This window comes from Lutra lutra, chromosome 12 (genome assembly GCF_902655055.1).
Source record: "Lutra lutra chromosome 12, mLutLut1.2, whole genome shotgun sequence".
Classification (NCBI taxonomy): domain Eukaryota; kingdom Metazoa; phylum Chordata; class Mammalia; order Carnivora; family Mustelidae; genus Lutra; species Lutra lutra.
In genome coordinates this window covers 42,103,517-42,121,104 of record NC_062289.1, presented here as the reverse complement: position 1 = coordinate 42,121,104, position 17,588 = coordinate 42,103,517, and positions in this window count along the sequence as shown.

The following is a 17,588-nucleotide window of genomic DNA, read 5'->3' as shown; positions in this document are numbered from 1 at the left end:
TGCTGTTCAACCCTTTGACCCACTGAGTTTGCATTTCAGTAATGTCATTTTTTATTCTTAGAACATCTATTTTGTTATTTTGCAAAACTGAACATCTGGTTTCATAATGTCTTATTATTGTCTCATGTTCTTAATTGTTTTAATGTTAAACTCAATATCGGAGAGTGTTTTATTTTTTTAAGATTTTATTTGTTTATTTGGTAGAGCAGGGGTGGGCAAAGGCTGGGGAAGGGAGGAGCTGAGGGAGAATAAACTCCCCACTGAACTGGGAATCTCATGTGGGGCTCAGTCCCAGGACCCAGAGATCATGACCTGAGCTGAAGTCATAGGCTAAACCAACAGAGCCACCCAGGTACCCCAGAAAGACAGTTTTATAATCTGAAGTATCTTGGTATACAGTCCTGCATTTGTAATGTTTATTAGTTCTTAGTCATTGAGGGGGATTGCTCCCTCATATCTGAAGTAATTTAGCTTGGTAGGAACCTAAAGAAGGGCATTAATTCACTGAAATCCCACAGGGCTTGAATTCAGGGTCTATTGCCCCACAGCAATCTTGCTTTTTTTTTCTGTGGGGCACCCCAGAGTAATAACAACTGTGAACTAAAAATGCTGTGAATACATTTCAGTATGTGGGTTGCTGGATGACATGGATAATCTAAATCTGAACTTCAAATTAATGTGAGGGAAGAGTTGCTGGCTGTGAACCATCAAGGAGTCTTTATCCCCCATTTGGAGCTCACATTAAACATCTTATCATTTTCATGCATTGTACCAAAGGAGGAATGTCTTGATCCTCTCATTTTTATTGGTGGCTTATCACCTAGGTAAACAAAACTTTGTGTGTTTTCTCCCTTCCAAACCCCACATTTTGAAGCACAGGGTCTCATACCTTATCTCTACCATGAATGGGTTTTAAAACATCAGCCAGGCAGGACTCACCACCTCCTCCATGTGGGCACTGAGCCAGTTTAACTGCCATCCGATTGTCTTTCGGATGCTCATTGCCATTTCAAGCACTGGTAATACGAACTGTACTGCATTGGTGTGGGAAGTTAAAGCAAATACTTATTTAGCATTTCCCAACTGATGGAAAGTTATCTTTTCGATTTGAATGAGCCTAAACATAACCAACTCTCCTGGACTCACTTTTTATTCCAGCCTTTCATAGAGTCCAGACAAATAGTTTTTGATAAGAATCTTTATATTTATCTGAAAAGAATGACAGTCTTTAAAAAAATGTTAATGTCTATGATTTTAGTGATAGCAAGCAGTAATGAGATCAGATATCATGTAGCGTTTATATTTTTCAAAATATAAATGCAACAGCTCATTTAGCAATGTGCTTTAAAATGTGATCGTAAATCATTAAAATTGAACAATAGTTGTCAGGAAAAATGAAAAATATGCATTTGTGATGTTTTTTTTTTTTTGCCTCAAATGTTTACAAAATATTCACAGTTTGGGAAATTTTTAAACAACTACAAATGGTAGGACATCTCTAAAAAGAATACTTTGATTTCAAGAGAAAACTGTTGATAGCAAGTGTATTGCTTTTGACTACAGTGATGGGCAAGTATTGAAATGATTTTTAAAGACAGGTCTTGAGAAAAACAATTCAAAATCTGAAAGGTCCAGACCGAGGAGAATTTCTAATCCAGATAAGAAGCAATGTATTAGTCACAAAACTATTTTCTCAAATAAGCCTTTTTTTTTTTTTTTTTTTTTACTATTTGTTTAAGAAAAAAAAATGATGCCACCACCTTTTAAAAATTACATCCTGGCACCTGGGTTGTTCAGTCAGGTGGGCATCTGACTCTTGATTTCTCTTTAGGTCATGATTTCAGGATTGTGAGAACAAACCCCACATTGGGCTCTGTGCTCAGCTTGGAGTTTGCTTGAGACTCTCTCTTTCTCCCTCTGCCCCTCCCCTCACTCACTCTCTCTCTGTGTCTCTCAAAATACATAAATAAATAAAATCTTTTAAAAAAATTATTTCCCTAATTGTACTTAAGTACACTTAACTAAAATGTTATAGATCTTGGGGCACCTAAGTGGCTCAATCAGTTAAGCGTCTGACTTCGGCTCTGAGCCCCACATCTGGCTCCCTGATCAGCAGGGAGTCTGCTTCTCCCTCTCCCTCTGCCTCTCTTCCCTGCTCGCTCTCTCTCTCTCAAATAAATTTTAAAAACTTAAAAAAATAAAATATTATAGATCTGTTTACAGTGAAAAGAGAGGCTCATTTGGAGTTAAGTCTTTCAAAGATTTGCAACATTATTATATCATTAAAAAATAAAATATTCTTGGGATGGCTGGATGGCTCAGTCAGTTAAGCATCCAACTTTAATTTCAGTTCCAGTCATCATCTTGGGGTCATAAGATTGAGCCCTGTTTGAGCCCTGCTTAAGATTCTCTCTGGCCCTTTCCCTCTACCTCTGTCCTTTGCCTCTCTCTTTCCCCCATCTAAAACAAAATAAAGATAAAAAATAAAAATAAAAACAATCCTTTAAAGTTCAATACAATCTTTTTCTCATCAATCTGAATCAACATATCTCTCTCTGTCCCAGTACAAATAAAAGACCTAAACAAAATTAAAATAATAATAAGCCCAAGATATTTGGCTTAGAATTTTCTTAAAATCTGAAAATTCAGAAGGCAATTATCTTGGCTAACTATAAGATATAATTCTTATCAAGAACAGAAGTTTTTTTTTTTTGTTTTTTTGTTTTTTTTTTTTTCCCATGGCATCCCAAGTTATCTTCATTATGACAAACCAGAGATATTACCATTTATAAACACCGGCTTATACGTAATTTCATTTGGTATTTATTACTATATGATGTAGGTAGAGAAATTGTTACACTGACACAGCTTGCTGGTCCTAACTCAAATAACTTTTTGATTAAGTGTTCCCTAACATTCTAAAATTCACAAGTTCATTCCTCTGGGCTTTATAGTATGTTAAAAATATTTATTTTTTGTCATTATTATTATTGTTTTGCCATTATTTTGCCATTATTGTTACTTATTTAACCACATATCTAAAAATGGTAAATTATATTAAAAGAATTATCAAAACAAAACAAAAGACACCCATTGCCTTGCCTAGATTCTTTGCTCTGGGATTGTGCACAATTTCCTAACTGCTGTGAATAGAACTGCCCTTGGTCAATGGAAGCAGCCTCATTGCAGAAGTTATGTCCTCAAGAAATGATGGACTGGTACAGCAGGGCAAATCCTTGTCTCAGGGGAAGCCATATTCAGCTACAACTCTTGTTACAGACCTTCCCTGAGTCAGCCTGATCTCTCTGCTTAACCTTCCTCCACTGCCCTACTCTAATTCCCCTCACTTCTGTTTCCTCTGTGTTCTTGTTTCTATTCATTTATTTTGTTTTTTAAATTTCTCTGTTTTCTGCAAATGTCCTTGAGGGCCCATTAATATTTAAGAGGGAGCCTTTAAAATACTAGTTCTGTCTCTGCATGTTTGGTTAAGTTTTGTTGACGAGGGAGTGGACTTCTTTTCTGGACCTTAGAATATATATGTCTTTTATCTCTGGCTACCATTTCTCCAGAGAAGAAGTTCTGATCTACTGCCTGGGCATTTTAGATTGGTTTTCAGCATTCTAGAAACTAGGAGAGGGAGGAAAGCTTGGAGGTATCTATATTTACTATGTAGACTTTCGTTTAAGTTTCTTTATTTTTAGTCCATGGCCTCAGTCTTGCCCTCCACATCACCAACACATGGAGCATTTTTTCAAAGAATGAAACCTTTAACCTGAGGTGGTAGGGGAGTTGTAATTGAATTGTTTTTCTCAGCAGGAGTGGGGCTTAGAGTCATTAACTAATCCTAAAACAAGATCTCAGCAGCTGTCCTTTATACATCCTGCCTCATTCTCATCTTCTATTGTATCACATACCTCAAATTCCTAATAGATTGAAGGATTCTTAGGTCAAGTTGTTTGATTTCTTGTTGCATAGTCCATAAACATAACGGTTTATGTTTCATCCACTAGACAATAGTTACCTTGACTCATTTAACAGATATGTATTCAACAACTATTATTAGCTACACACCATTTGAACTTTTTTTTTTTTAAGATTTACTTATTTGTTTTAAAGACAGAAAGAGAGTGTGAGTGCTGCAAGCAGTAGGGAGGGTAGAGGGAGAGGGAGACAGAGAATCTCAAGCATACTCCCTGCTGAGCTGCTGAGCACAGAGCCCAATGTGGGACTCGACCCCAGGACACTGAGATCATGACCTCAGCTAAAAACCAAAGTCAGACGCTTAGTTGACTGAGCCACCCAGGTGCCCCTGAACTGTGCAGTACATTTTGGGATGCAAACAAAAATTACTATCACCACGAAGCCTATATTTTAAGAGGAATATAAAAATAGCCAAATAAATAAACTACAATGCAGTATTCCAGAACATGCAAGTATTATAAAGAAAATTGAAGCAGGGACTGGGGATGGAGAGGGCTGGAACAACTCAACAGCAATTTTTAGCTGAATAGGATACAGAAAAGGATACAGAAAAGACCTACAGTGATGAAAATAGACTGTGGGTGGAAAAGGAAGAAACAAAGAGATCTGTTAGGAGCCTAGGATAGTAATTTTAGAAAGAGTTGGTAGACTCAGACAAGATGATAGGGAGCACCTGGGTGGCTCAGTCAGTTAAGCATCTGACTCCTGATTTTGTCTCAGGTCATGATCTCAGGCTTGTGAGATGGAGTCCTGATTCGGGCTCCGTGCTCAGCATGGAGTCTCCTTGAGATTCTATCACTTGCTCTGCCTCCCACCCCCAAAAAAATGAAAAAAAGAAAAGAAAAGATGTTAGGGACCTGACAGCAGTGACTGGGAAAAATGATGGTGCTTTGGTATTAGAAGAGATAAAGATAAATAATTTTATTTTGTATGAACATGAGGATAGATCCAACAGAAACATTCATTAAAGATCCAGTATGCAAGGAAGAGGAAATAGAAACATAAAGGGCCAACCCTAAGGAGATTTATATATTGTTGAACTAAATTTTCAGCCCTAAAATGGAGATGCTCCTGCCTAAGGCATCATGTCAACAAAAACTTAGATAATTTTGGTATCCTGGTAAATGTTCCACTTGACCAGAAATGCAGTATATGCAGTCAGCCAATGGCAAGTCACCACTGAGCTCTATATTTATTTTCTTGTTTCTTGATCTTTCTAAATAAGGTCAGATATGCAACCCCAGTCAATCAACTTAAGTTGGGTGCTTCCTCCTTGTCTTCCACTTGCTTTTTTCTATAAAAGCTTGAAGTCCTTTCCCCTACTTTGTTGCCCTTCAAATTCTTGAGAGTAAAGACCACCTGCTCCATGAAGTGTTCAGTAAATTTTTTGTACCCCTTAAATTGTCTTTTTTAATCATTTTATATATGTGTGTGCGTGTGTGTATGTATTAGGTTCACAGATGGATCTAGGAGTCTGAAGTTCAGGAAAAAGGTCTGCACTAAAGATATGAACTTGGGAGTAGTCAAGATAGAAATCGAATTTTGTGAGGCTCTGTGATCTCATTGGATAATGTTTTAGATAAAAATTAAAAGAAAAATCAAAGATTTAGTCTTAGGTCACACTTACTTTAAATGGTTGAAGAGAAAAAAGAAACCATTCAATTAAATAGAGCAAAAACAGCCAATGAGGGCAGGAAGAAATCTAAGAAAGTATGGTGTCCTTGAAGCCATGTGAAGAAAGTGTGTCAAAGTGGAGGGATGATCAACCATATCAATTGCTATTGATAAGAAAGTTGAATTTAAAAACATAGAGGTAATTGATAACCTCGACCAGAGTGCTTTTGGTGAGTGGTGGAGTGAAATTCTGACTGGACTAAATTTAAGAGAGAAAAGAAGAAGAAAAACTGGGTACAGTGCCTATGAATGACTTTCTTGCAGAGTTTAAAGTTTAAAAAGAAAGCAAATAAATAGAATGATGTTCAGTGGAGGCAGGGGCATCTAGAGATTGTTGTTGGTTATTAATGTTACCAAACTCAAGTCCAGCTGCCCATCACCTGAAAGATCATCACTCAAGACATGAGTTTGGGTTGGAAAGGAACATGAGCTTTATTTAGGTTCCGACAACCTGGGGAGAAGGTGGACTCTTGTCTGAAAGCCAACTCTGAGGTTTCTGCCTGGCCCAGGGATTTTTAAAGAGGTTTAATGTAGTTAATCAGGAAAGGGAACGCAGTGATTTGCAGCCTGTCTTGGTCACATGCAGACTCCATAATGCCAACTACAAACTTGATCTCAGTGGCTGGTGGCTATAGTAAGGTGTCAGGTTCTTTTTCCCTGATGTGCAGAGGCACTCTGTTCTTTCCCCAAAGGAGGGCAAGGTCTACAGATCCACAGATCTGTAGAACAAGGTCAGTCAAATCATTTATATGACCTGAAAGAAAGAAAAACATTTTTTCTACACCAATTGCTAGGCAAATCAGAAAGCCAAGGCAGTTCTTGTTCTTTAGTCCTCAAGACCAGTGGTCTGCAAATCTCAAAGGAAATTAGGCCTGTTTCAGATCAGGGGCCTTAGGTCAGCAGGTAAGAAGTATGTTAACTTGAATCAAGTTAACCCTCAAGACCAGCTGGGGTGTTGTTACATTAACAGGAAGTAGTAATGGCTTCTTTGTGTGCTAACGGGGATGGCAATTGTGTGCTGATAAGGAGTTATAAATAATGAGGAGGCACAGCTTCAAGTAAGAAAGTGGTATCTGAGTCAAGTTTCTTGAATAGGATAGAAGAAATGGAATACAGTGCAGATGAATCATTTTAGATAGAAGAACGAACATGTTTTTTATTTGAAAGGGGGCATAATTGTCCCAAGACAAGACTCCTAGTAGCCCATAAATATAATAGATTTTATCTTTTTTTTTTTAAGATTTTATTTATTTCAGAAAGAGAGAAGGAGAGAGAATGAGCAGGAGAGGGTCAGAGGGACAAGCAGACTCCCCACTGAACAGGGAACTCAACAGCAACTCGATCCCAGGATCCTGGGATCATGACCTGAGGTGAAGGCAGCTGGTTAACTGACTGAGCCACCCAGGTGTCCCTAGATTTTATCTTTGATTATGGTATGACTTCAATTTTTACATTAAACACTCCATTTGTTCTTTTGTTTTCCCAACCATGAATTACTATAATAATACACTAGATTTTTAAATGTGCCCACTTTGAAATTAAGAATCTGTCACTTCTCACCCTTAGACTTTGAATTTTTTGTAAGCAGGGTTTTTTGCTAGCAGACTGTCTGGCAGTTAGAAATTGCTCAACAGATGTCTTACGAAAGACAGAAAGAATACTTACGATAACATGGTACTTTTTTTTTTTTTTAATAACATAGTGTAGTTGAGCCTGTCCATGTAGTAGGAGATTTTTCTTTAAGGCATATTGTTGGATTTCCTACCGTATTCTTGTGTTGCATATACTGGTAATGAATTGGATCATAATTGTTTTTTCAGGAATTCCTGCAATGGTCTAACTTGAGGTCTGATTAGAATGAATGGACCTCCTCTTCCATGGAGTTCCCTAATGAGGGTGCCTAGGTGGCTCAGTTAGTTAAGCATCTGACTCCTGATTTTAGCTCAGGTCATGAACTCCAGGTCCTGAGATTGAGCCCCACATGGGCTCTGCACTCAGTGGGGAGTCTGCTTGAGATTCTCAGACTCTCCCTCTGCCCCTATCCCCACTCCCCTCCCCAGCTAGTGCTGGTGTGCATGCTCACACTCTTTCTCTCTCAAAACAAAACAAAACAAAACAAAAGTTTTCTGCTGCACACATAGGTTATTCTATCCAACATCTTTTAACGGACTTTATTCTTCTCTGTTGTATGTAATTAAAGCATTATTTTTAGTAAAATTTATGTCTTTTATATTAACATAAAGTGCATTATATATGTATGTGTCATATATATATATATGTGATGTATAAACAAAAAATACAAGGTTTTAAATAGAAGTCCATATTTTAATAAAGGAACACATAAATGTGTAATTTTATCGTGAACACAGTGCCTGCGTTTAGCAATACAATAAGGATGCCCTTTCAGATATGTGGCAATCATGTTTTGTGGGTTAAAATGCACACAGTGATTGCTTACTACAAGAGGGAAACAAACTTGCATTTTTTATTTAATGACTTTCAATAAGTATTTCTCATCTTTAAGAATAATATATTTGTGATAAAAGTCTTCATATGTTCCACAATGTGTTTACATTTTAGTGAAGAAGAAGAAAAAACATGAATAAAACACAAAGACAACCACAAAGAAATGATTTGTGTAGTATGTCATTATAATAATAAAGACTGGACAAATGAAAAACATACCTTAAAAACACATATACTCAAAAAAAAAAAAAAAAAACCCACACTGAACTAAGAAAAATGAAAAGCTGGTAAATAATAAAACTGGCATTTTCTCCTTCACAAAGAGAAATCGATGCCTTTTCATTCATCTTGGTCAATTACTCCCATTATAGTTTCTAGGTTCGTTTGCTTTTTTTCATTTTAAGCCATCAAGAAGAATCTATGATCTACTAGCTGTCTTTATGAGAATTGAAGTTTGTTTACATTAGGGAAAGTTTTCTAAGAGTGTTTTTGTTACTGCTGAAGCTTGTCTACCCTGCTTCAGTTTTATGAAGGAAAACTACCATATATTTTGTAGCATTTCAAACAATTTTATTCACCATTACATTATATGGTAGCAGCATTACTAGCAAGTCAATGCACATTCATCAAGCCTCGCCTCAATACGTTATTCCAAGCATGCTTTTGAAATGTGTACTGACATTGACACTGACACTTTCTACTATCAGCAAGTGATTTATTTTAATTCAAAATGACATAATCAATTGGGAGAGAAACTCTTTCACAGAGAAAATAAGTTATTCCTTTTCTAGTAGAATGTGTTTTTGCATATCTTAAAAATTTTAAGTGTATTCTGATAGTTTGTATTCAGGTTTCATTAACCTTAATTTTTAAAATTCTACTGAAGGTTAAGTTTTCTAGAAACAGACTCAGTGGTAGAGTTTAGCATGCAAAACACTTATTAGGGAGTGACCTTGGTTGAAATCAACCCTGGGGGAAGGGAAAGGAAGGGAACAGGAGTGAGCAAAAGAACAAGTTCAGCTGTGATGCAAGTCTGGCAGCAGGCTTGACTGAACAGTGAGAGCCGGTGCTAAATGACCCACCAGGGTGGTCCCACATGGCCAGGATAGTATACCTCACTGCCATCAGATATTGGCTATAGACATCCTGGAAAGGGCATGACTTCTCAGAATAGATCAACAACAGAAGGTTCTCATCCTCAGTAGCTGGTCATTGAGTCCAAAAATGAAGCAGGATTTTGGCAGCTCATTGCCCTTGTCTACCATGGATTCCACATACTTGTAGTTGGTACTCATACATTGTACTTAAATCATGTGGAATCCATTGTCTAGAAAATTTTGTATTTGTCCTTATACCAACCTTGGGGATATATTTTAGAGAATTAAATATTAGGGACTTTACTGAAGAAATAAAGATAAGTATTATAATTAATACAGTTGGCTGTCAGTATTTGCATTTCAAATTGGATGTGAAACATTTGAGGTCTTTTGTAGTCATTGTAGTCTCATTTAACAAACTGTGGGAGGAGTCAGGGTATTTCTTATAATTGAACTGGATAATAATAAAGAACTTTACCAAAATCCCAGCATTAGCTCCCATCTTCTCCAATCATAAGGATGAAAGCTCAACTTTATGTACTACTTATAGCTTCTCAGTCCAGGATAGTCTTGAGTATGCATTTGGAATGTAATTTCATTCCCCTTCACCAAATACAACATAAGATAGGTTCTAAAATTTATTGTCATGGAATTTAGGTATAAAGGATGCTTAGTTCTGGTTACTTCAGTCTTGTCTTTTCATTTCTCTAGGTACCCAGTACACTTTCACCTCTGGCCACAGACATCTTCTCCTTTGGTGATTATAAAAAACACTTCTCTCTTCTTCACTCATGATTACTTCCAGAGCGTCAGTTTATTTTTCTTCCTGGTGTACCTTCCCATTCAAAATAATTACTATTACATTATTTCCACCTTACCACCCTTTTGGTCCTTCTCCATTCATTTTTTTTTAAGATTTTTTTTTATTTATTTGACAGAGATTACAAGTAGGCAGAGACAGGCAGAGAGAGAGGGGGAGAAGCAGGCTCCCTGCCGAGTAGAGAACCCAATGTGGGGCTCAATCCCAGGACCCTGGAATCATGACCTGAGCCGAAAGCAGAGGCTTTAACCCACTGAGCCACCCAGGCGCCCTCCATTCATTATTTTTAATGAATGCATAGACCCATACATGTGACATGGGTCATGTGTAACACTAAGAACAAGCAATATGATATGAAACAGCTTATCATCCTGGTCCTTGAAAACATACTAATTTTCAATGGGAGGAGCAACAGAAAATAAAACCTCTATATCTTTGGAGACCTTGATTGTCTCTATTGCCATTAGAAATTATGACTTGGCTTACTTGAAAGATTTCATTTTCTACACAACTCTTGACGGGACTATTACATTTTGAGAGGTTAGAATTGATAGACAAATTACCAGCCAAAAAAACTCTCTGAAAGAGAAGATGCTGGCAAGATACCAAGAGGTTTCTTTCACAATTCCAGAATGTTCCATCTATGAGACCTAGTAATGAGAATGAACTTTTTTCCATGTTGTGCTTCTCACTTCAAGTAAGTTAGGCATGAGATCAGATCATTATTTCAACACTTTTCAGTAAGTCTAAATGTATATATATGTTTAACCAGTTAAATAAAAATGAAGTGTATTAATTGGGAATCAATAGCTAGATAATGGGAATAAATAAAATCATAATTTCTTAAATACCAGAAGGTCATGTTATGAAAACATATTTTGATAATCATTTTTTGACAATCATCTCTTGCAGAGAGGGCCCCCTCTCCCTTTATCTGAGCTGGTTTGTAATTTTTTTGACCAACATAATATGGCAGAAGTGACTGTGAGATTTCAAGGTTAAGTTCATGCATCCTTTGTTCTATGGAACACTTAGATTCTGGGGACATGACATAAGAAGTTTGATTATCCTTAGGCCATCATACTTTGAGGAAGTTTGAGCCATGTAGAAAAGACTCAGATAGGAGCTCAGGTCAGCAGACCCATCTGAGCCCAAGTTTTGTGTGTCAAATATGCAAGTAATATAGCCTTCATATAACCTCTATATCATTCCAGTTTCTGGTTCTTTGAGTAACCCCTCAGTAGCTGAGATTTCCAAGCTGAGGCCCCAGAACTAGAGATAGTCATCCCCATGGTACGTAGCCAGACTCCTGATCCACAGTTTTCTGAGCATAGTAAAAGTTTTATGGTTTTATGCCACTAAATTTTGAGGTAATTGTTACACAGCAGTAGGTACCTGGAATGCTCATGTACTGTTATTGTATGAGAAATCTTACCCCAATAAGAAAATAAGGAAAGCCCTTGAAAAATTTCCAGCAAAATTCTCTAATTATTAGATATTCACAGAATCAGACCTACACTAAATGTTAGAAATTTGTGTATGAAAATCAATACTTAAACTTATAAACTATTTTTTCTTTCTTTTTTTAAAGATTTTATTTATTTATTTGACAGACAGAGATCACAAGTAGGCAGAGAGGCAGGCAGAAAGAGATGTGGGGAAGCAGGCTCCCCACTGAGCAGAGAGCCCGATGCGGGACTCAATCCCAGGATCCTGAGAACATGACCTGAGCCGAAGGCAGAGGCTTAACCCACTGAGCCACCCAGGCACCCCTATAAGCTATTTTTTTAAGATTTTATTTATTTATTTTAGAGAGAGAGAGAGACAGCAAATGCATACAAGTGAGGTGGGGGGAGAAGGCAGAGAAGAGAGGGAGGGAGAGAATCTCAGGCAGCCTCCCTGATGAGTGTGGAGTATCACTCTGGCTTGATCCCATGACCATAAGATTATGACCACAGCTGAAACCAAGAGTCTGCCACCCAACTGACTAAGCCACCCAGGATCCACATTTATAAACTATTTTTTTTTAATACGGCTGTTCTTTTAAAGATTTTATTTATTTGTCAGAGAGAGAGGAGAGCGAGCGAGCACAGGCAGACAGAATGGCAGGCAGAGGCAGAGGGAGAAGCAGGCTCCCTGCCAAGCAAGGAGCCCGATGTGGGACTCGATCCCAGGACGCTGGGATCATGACCTGAGCCGAAGGCAGCTGCTTAACCAACTGAGCCACCCAGGCGTCCCTATAAACTATTTTTACTTTTAAAATTTATGTACCAAGTTTAACTTGAAGCAAAAAAAAAAAAAAAATTCTATTCTTTTACATTATTTTTGTCTGCTAAATATGCACAAAATGATTTTCTATGTACTACAAAAATCAGATAGAAAAATATAAACCTTTTGCAAGCAGTGATTCATCCAAGATTGTTTGATAACTTTATTCAAAAGTACAGAGAAGTATGTTACCCAGAAGGATAATATAGCTACTTGATAAAATTGATTTTGGGTATGTGCATAGGTGTTTCAATAAGCTTTATATTGAATGAAAATAGACACTTAGTAAAACCATTTTCAGGGTAAAAGTAGTCAATAGCTTTTCTTATTCTTCTAAGTAAGACCATTTCAACTTATGATAAAAAAAAAATCCTTCTTGATTTAGCCGTTTTTGTAGGCTTTTCCTCAGACTTGGAGTTTACTGGCTAATCAGCAAAACTTCCATAAGTACTTACTTCAGAAAAGAGAGAGAAAAGACTATAAAACAACTACATGCATTCAAGCCCTTAGCGATTCAGAACTTTTATTAAAAGTTTACTGAGAGTTCCAGTAACTCTCAGTTACTGGAAGTTAACTTCCAGTAGCTACTGATATGTTCCCTGTTCAATTCTCAAAAGACATTAGCTTTGGCCTCTATTAGTACTGTTTCATGAGATGCCCTGAATTGTGTGTAATGTTATGGCCAGACCCGAGTGTTATCAGAGCTGGAATTAAACTTAGTGGTCTAGCACAAACCACCAATTAAGTACCAGAATTGATCTACTTCCATGACTTAGTTACTGCCTTAACTATCTTGAAAAGAAGTGGCCTGTAAAAAAAAAAAAAAAAAAAAAAAAAGAAGAAGGAAGAGGAGGAGAAGGAGGAGAGATAGTTGTTGCTTATATCCTTTTTACTGGATCAGGTTCCAGGAAATTCACTATGAAACTCATCAGTCAAGTAAAACTTGGATTCCTACTATAGGGAGTCTGACAGATTCTAGAATAACTTCAGCAGGGCAAGAATACTGATATTTCATTTCCCCATAGTTTTTGAATTAAGTATCAGAAGAACTTGCAAGGTTTTAAATATAAAGAAACATTTACATATGCAGAAAGGGCACATTTAATAGTGTTATCATACAGAGATTTATTATCTTGTTTTTAAATTTATTTATTTGACAGACAGAAATCACAAGTAGGCAGAGAGGCAGACAGAGAGAGAAGGGGAAGCAGGCTCCCCTCTGAGCAGAGATCCCGATGCGGGACTCGATCCCAGGACCCTGGGATCATGACCTGAGCAGAAGGCAGAGGCTTTAACCCACTGAGCCACCCAGGCACCCCAAGATTTATTATCTTTTATGGTTATTTATTTTTGTGAGTAGTTGACAATCTCTGTTCTATTCTGACATCATAGAAATTCCTTTGTCTAAATCTTATCACTAAGAAACAGATACTGACCACAAAGCCAAACTTTAGTAGTCCATTTTATTTCCCTTCTTAAATCTCTAGGTTAGTAAAATTTTTAAGGAGAGGTTTGGCATGAAAATGGCAAGCAGCCCTGAAGGTAAAATGTTATATAGTACTATGAAGAGAAAATTAAAAAATGGATCCTATGGGACATCTCAGAAATCTGAGACATAAAGCAAACATACATTTCCCTTTTCAGCTTTTATTGACATTCTGGACCTGAGTCACCCATAATGCTATATGGGAGTCCTATATGGTTTATGGAGTATTAGGGGCCAATCCTTCAGAGACAGAGCTATGAGTAAATTTCATTATAGCATCTAAGGATATCATATTTTATCAGCCACAACTTAAAGTGCTGAGCCAAAAAAACCACAAACAAATAAAAAATCATATTATTCCCTCGAAATTGTCATTAATAGGGTAAATGAGTGAACAAATATCATTACATCATGCAGGAGAAATGGAGATGATACAATATGCAGATATGCTGGATGTCAGATAATTAGTAGGTACTAGTTTGCATTAGACTGTTAAGCTGTTATGCTTCCCTATCAAAATCATGTGGTTTGAAAGAAGATACATAGAATTTGCTTCTTTTTCATTTTAATAAACATCAATTTCAATGACTAAATTTTCACTCTTCAAGTCCTGAGTGTAAAAGTGTAAGATGTCTTTATTCCATATCCGATAGAGTGATGGGTTTGACTAACAGCTCAAACTCTGGTAATAATAACAGGTAAACATCAGAAAGCGTCTAATGTTTCCCTATTAGCCAACCTAAAGACATGTCAATGTTTTTAAAAAGGCTGTTCTAAAATCTTTTTTCCAAATAAAGAGCATGTTTATATAAATGACCCTTGTATTAGTAGCCTGTCAGTATACAGCCTTTTCCTACATGTAAAGGAAAGTAGTATTCATTCAGTCAGTACAAAATGTATGTCATATATTATGAAATATGGATATATGGTAAGTACAGGCTATTAGTGAATTTTACAATTCTGATCTCAACTCCTATGTAAGATAGAAACAACCTCTATATGATGCTTTTTTAAAAAATATTTTATTTATTTATTTGACAGAGAGAACACAAGTAGGCAGAGGGGCAGATGGAGGGAGAAGCAGGCTCCCCGCTGAGTAGAGAGCCAGATAAGGGGCTGGATCCCATGACCCTGAGATCATGACCTGAGCTGGAGGCAGATGCTTAGCCAACTGAGCCACCCAGGACACCCCATATATATGATGTTTAAAGAGAACACACAGACTTTTTATATTGTGGAAATTCAACAGGAAAGACAAACATCATTATTCCTTATGGGGAGTTCATGGTTTAGTAAGGGAGAGAAAAATTTAAGTAAAACGTTAAATATTTAAAAACTTTAAATGGGTAAACAGATAATCGACTCTTTCAAGTATACGATTTATTTATTTGTTTTAGATGATACTCTAATCTTTTTTAAAGTAACAGGGTGACAAGGAGCTAAAGGATGGGTGGTAAGTTTTCTCTGAAAGGTATTATTTGAGCTATAACCTGAATAGAGAGTAGGGTCACTTATTCAAAGAGCCCAAGTAAAACAACTCCAGGGGAAGAAGGTAGCACATGAAAAAGTACTGAGATAACTGAAGTGGGCAAGCAGGAGCAAGAAACAAAGAAAAACAGGACCCATTGTGATTGAAAGATTAGTGAGTCATCTTTTTTAGTGCTTTTTGAGAAGCAATTTCTAGCAAAGGAGCTTAAAGATTCTTGATCTCTCATAGCTTAGTGATTAAAAGGGGATACTGCTTTATTTTATAATTACAGATTAGTGAGGTATTTGACATCTGGGTTAATCAGAGTATGTGGGTGAACACATTTATCTTCGTTTGGGACAGGGTAATGGCAGCATAGCACTGAGATATGTGTGATAATTTCCTTCAAAAGGTGCTGTCTTTGAAACAGCTTTATGAACCACAGACTTAAACCAACAAGTGAGTCAAGTTGGCAGATTCACCATCCATTCATTCTTTTATTCAATCAATCATTCTAGAAACAGTTACTGTACAGCTGCCTATTTGCCGGACCCCCTTCTGCCTTCCAACAGAGAGACATGCAAAGAGACCACTATCAGGAGAATTAAGAAGGCATCCTATTTAGAAGGAAATCCTGAATTGCTCAATAAAGACCAGAATTAAATCATGGAGCCTTGTTTATGATACGATCACAGTCCATAACCGATAAATGGCAGGACTGAACTCCGAATCTTTGTCTAGATGATCTCTCCTTCCTTTCCTCTTTAATTCTTTCTTATTGAATATTCTTGCTTTGCTTGTTGCTGCTTTTTCTATTTCCCTTTTGTTTTTTATTTGATTTTTCTCAAGTTATTTCACCATTTTCCCTGTAACTGTCTTCCCTTATGTAAGTTGTCCTTTCATCAAAATCTCTGCCTTATGAACCATAAAGGGTGGTAATGTTTCCTATACGGACTCCAATTGGTAGGCTGATCAAAACACTGAGATGTCAAGATGTCAAAAAGAACACCTACATGGGGCAGAGTCACAGACAAAAACAGTGGGGCAGGAGCTAAGATCTTCAATGAATAAAGTTGTGGGGCCAGGATGTAGGTTGATGATGGGGATTTTGTCAGATGTCAAAGGATCTAAGAGTTTTGGAAAGAGAAATGAAGAGAAATGACTTGAAAGTGACAATGGGGAGCGAAAAGAGCATCTATTCCATTTCCTGACCCTGTGTTACTTGAGAGGCATGCAGACAAGGAAGTTTGCTCAAGAAGCAGCCAGATTTATGTCAGGGCTGAAAGTGACCAGAAAAGCAGTAGAAGAAAACAAGACCCCAGAAACATCTCCCAGTTTATATATAAGGTTCCTAGGACTCAGGAAAAGAAGTGGTAGGAAGGAATATTTGGCTATAATTGAAATAGACCAAGTTATTCAAAGCCTGTGAAATTTAAAAATTGAGGAAAGGCACGTTTGTGGAAAGGATTACATAAAGGCTGGGGCAAGCATTTTGGAGATACTAAGCAACACCATTGCAGATTTCTATGAATAATTCAAAGGAAGAGATAAGACAAGGGGAAACTTTTAGCACTTGGCATTATTTAAGGGTTTAAGTAGCAGTTGCCTTTCAAGTATAGAACTAAAAAAAAAAAAAAAAAAAGAAAGTCCCAAGTTTAGAAATCCTGGAAGAGATCAGAATATGTGTACTGTGGTCAACGTGGAATTATAATACTTTCTTAAAGGCCCCAGAGGACAGGTTCAGATGTCCCTGAAAGCTCATTCTACTCTTCCATCTTAGTGAAGAGCTGGGTTCAAGGCTGTTCAGCTTGTCTACATCTTCCTGTTCCCCCAGCACTTAGGTGTGGCCATGTGACTGAGTTCGTCAAAGGGTGTGGGAACAATTATTAAACCTTTAAATATTTGAATGAATTTCTAAAGCTTCTGTATGAAAATGAAAACAACTATGAACCAGTATTTTCTCCTTCTACATTTTATACAGTCTAGCATACTGTACCACTCTGCATCTTTCATTTTTTTTTGTCACTTAACATATACCTTATAGATATTCCACAGAACAAAGAAATCATAATCATTTTTGTGTTTTGGGGGGAATGCATAGTATTCTGTTTTGGGTGTTTATTATATTTTACCTAAACACTCAGTTTTAATGGACATCTAGGTTTATCCATTAATTCAACAAGCATTTATTAAGTGCTTCCTATGTACCAGGATTAATTCAGACCTTTATCAATGAACAAAACTGGTAAAGATTAAAGCCTTATATGGACTTTATATTCTAGGGGCAAGAGGTAGGCAATATGGAAACAGTGTTCCAATCAAAGGGAA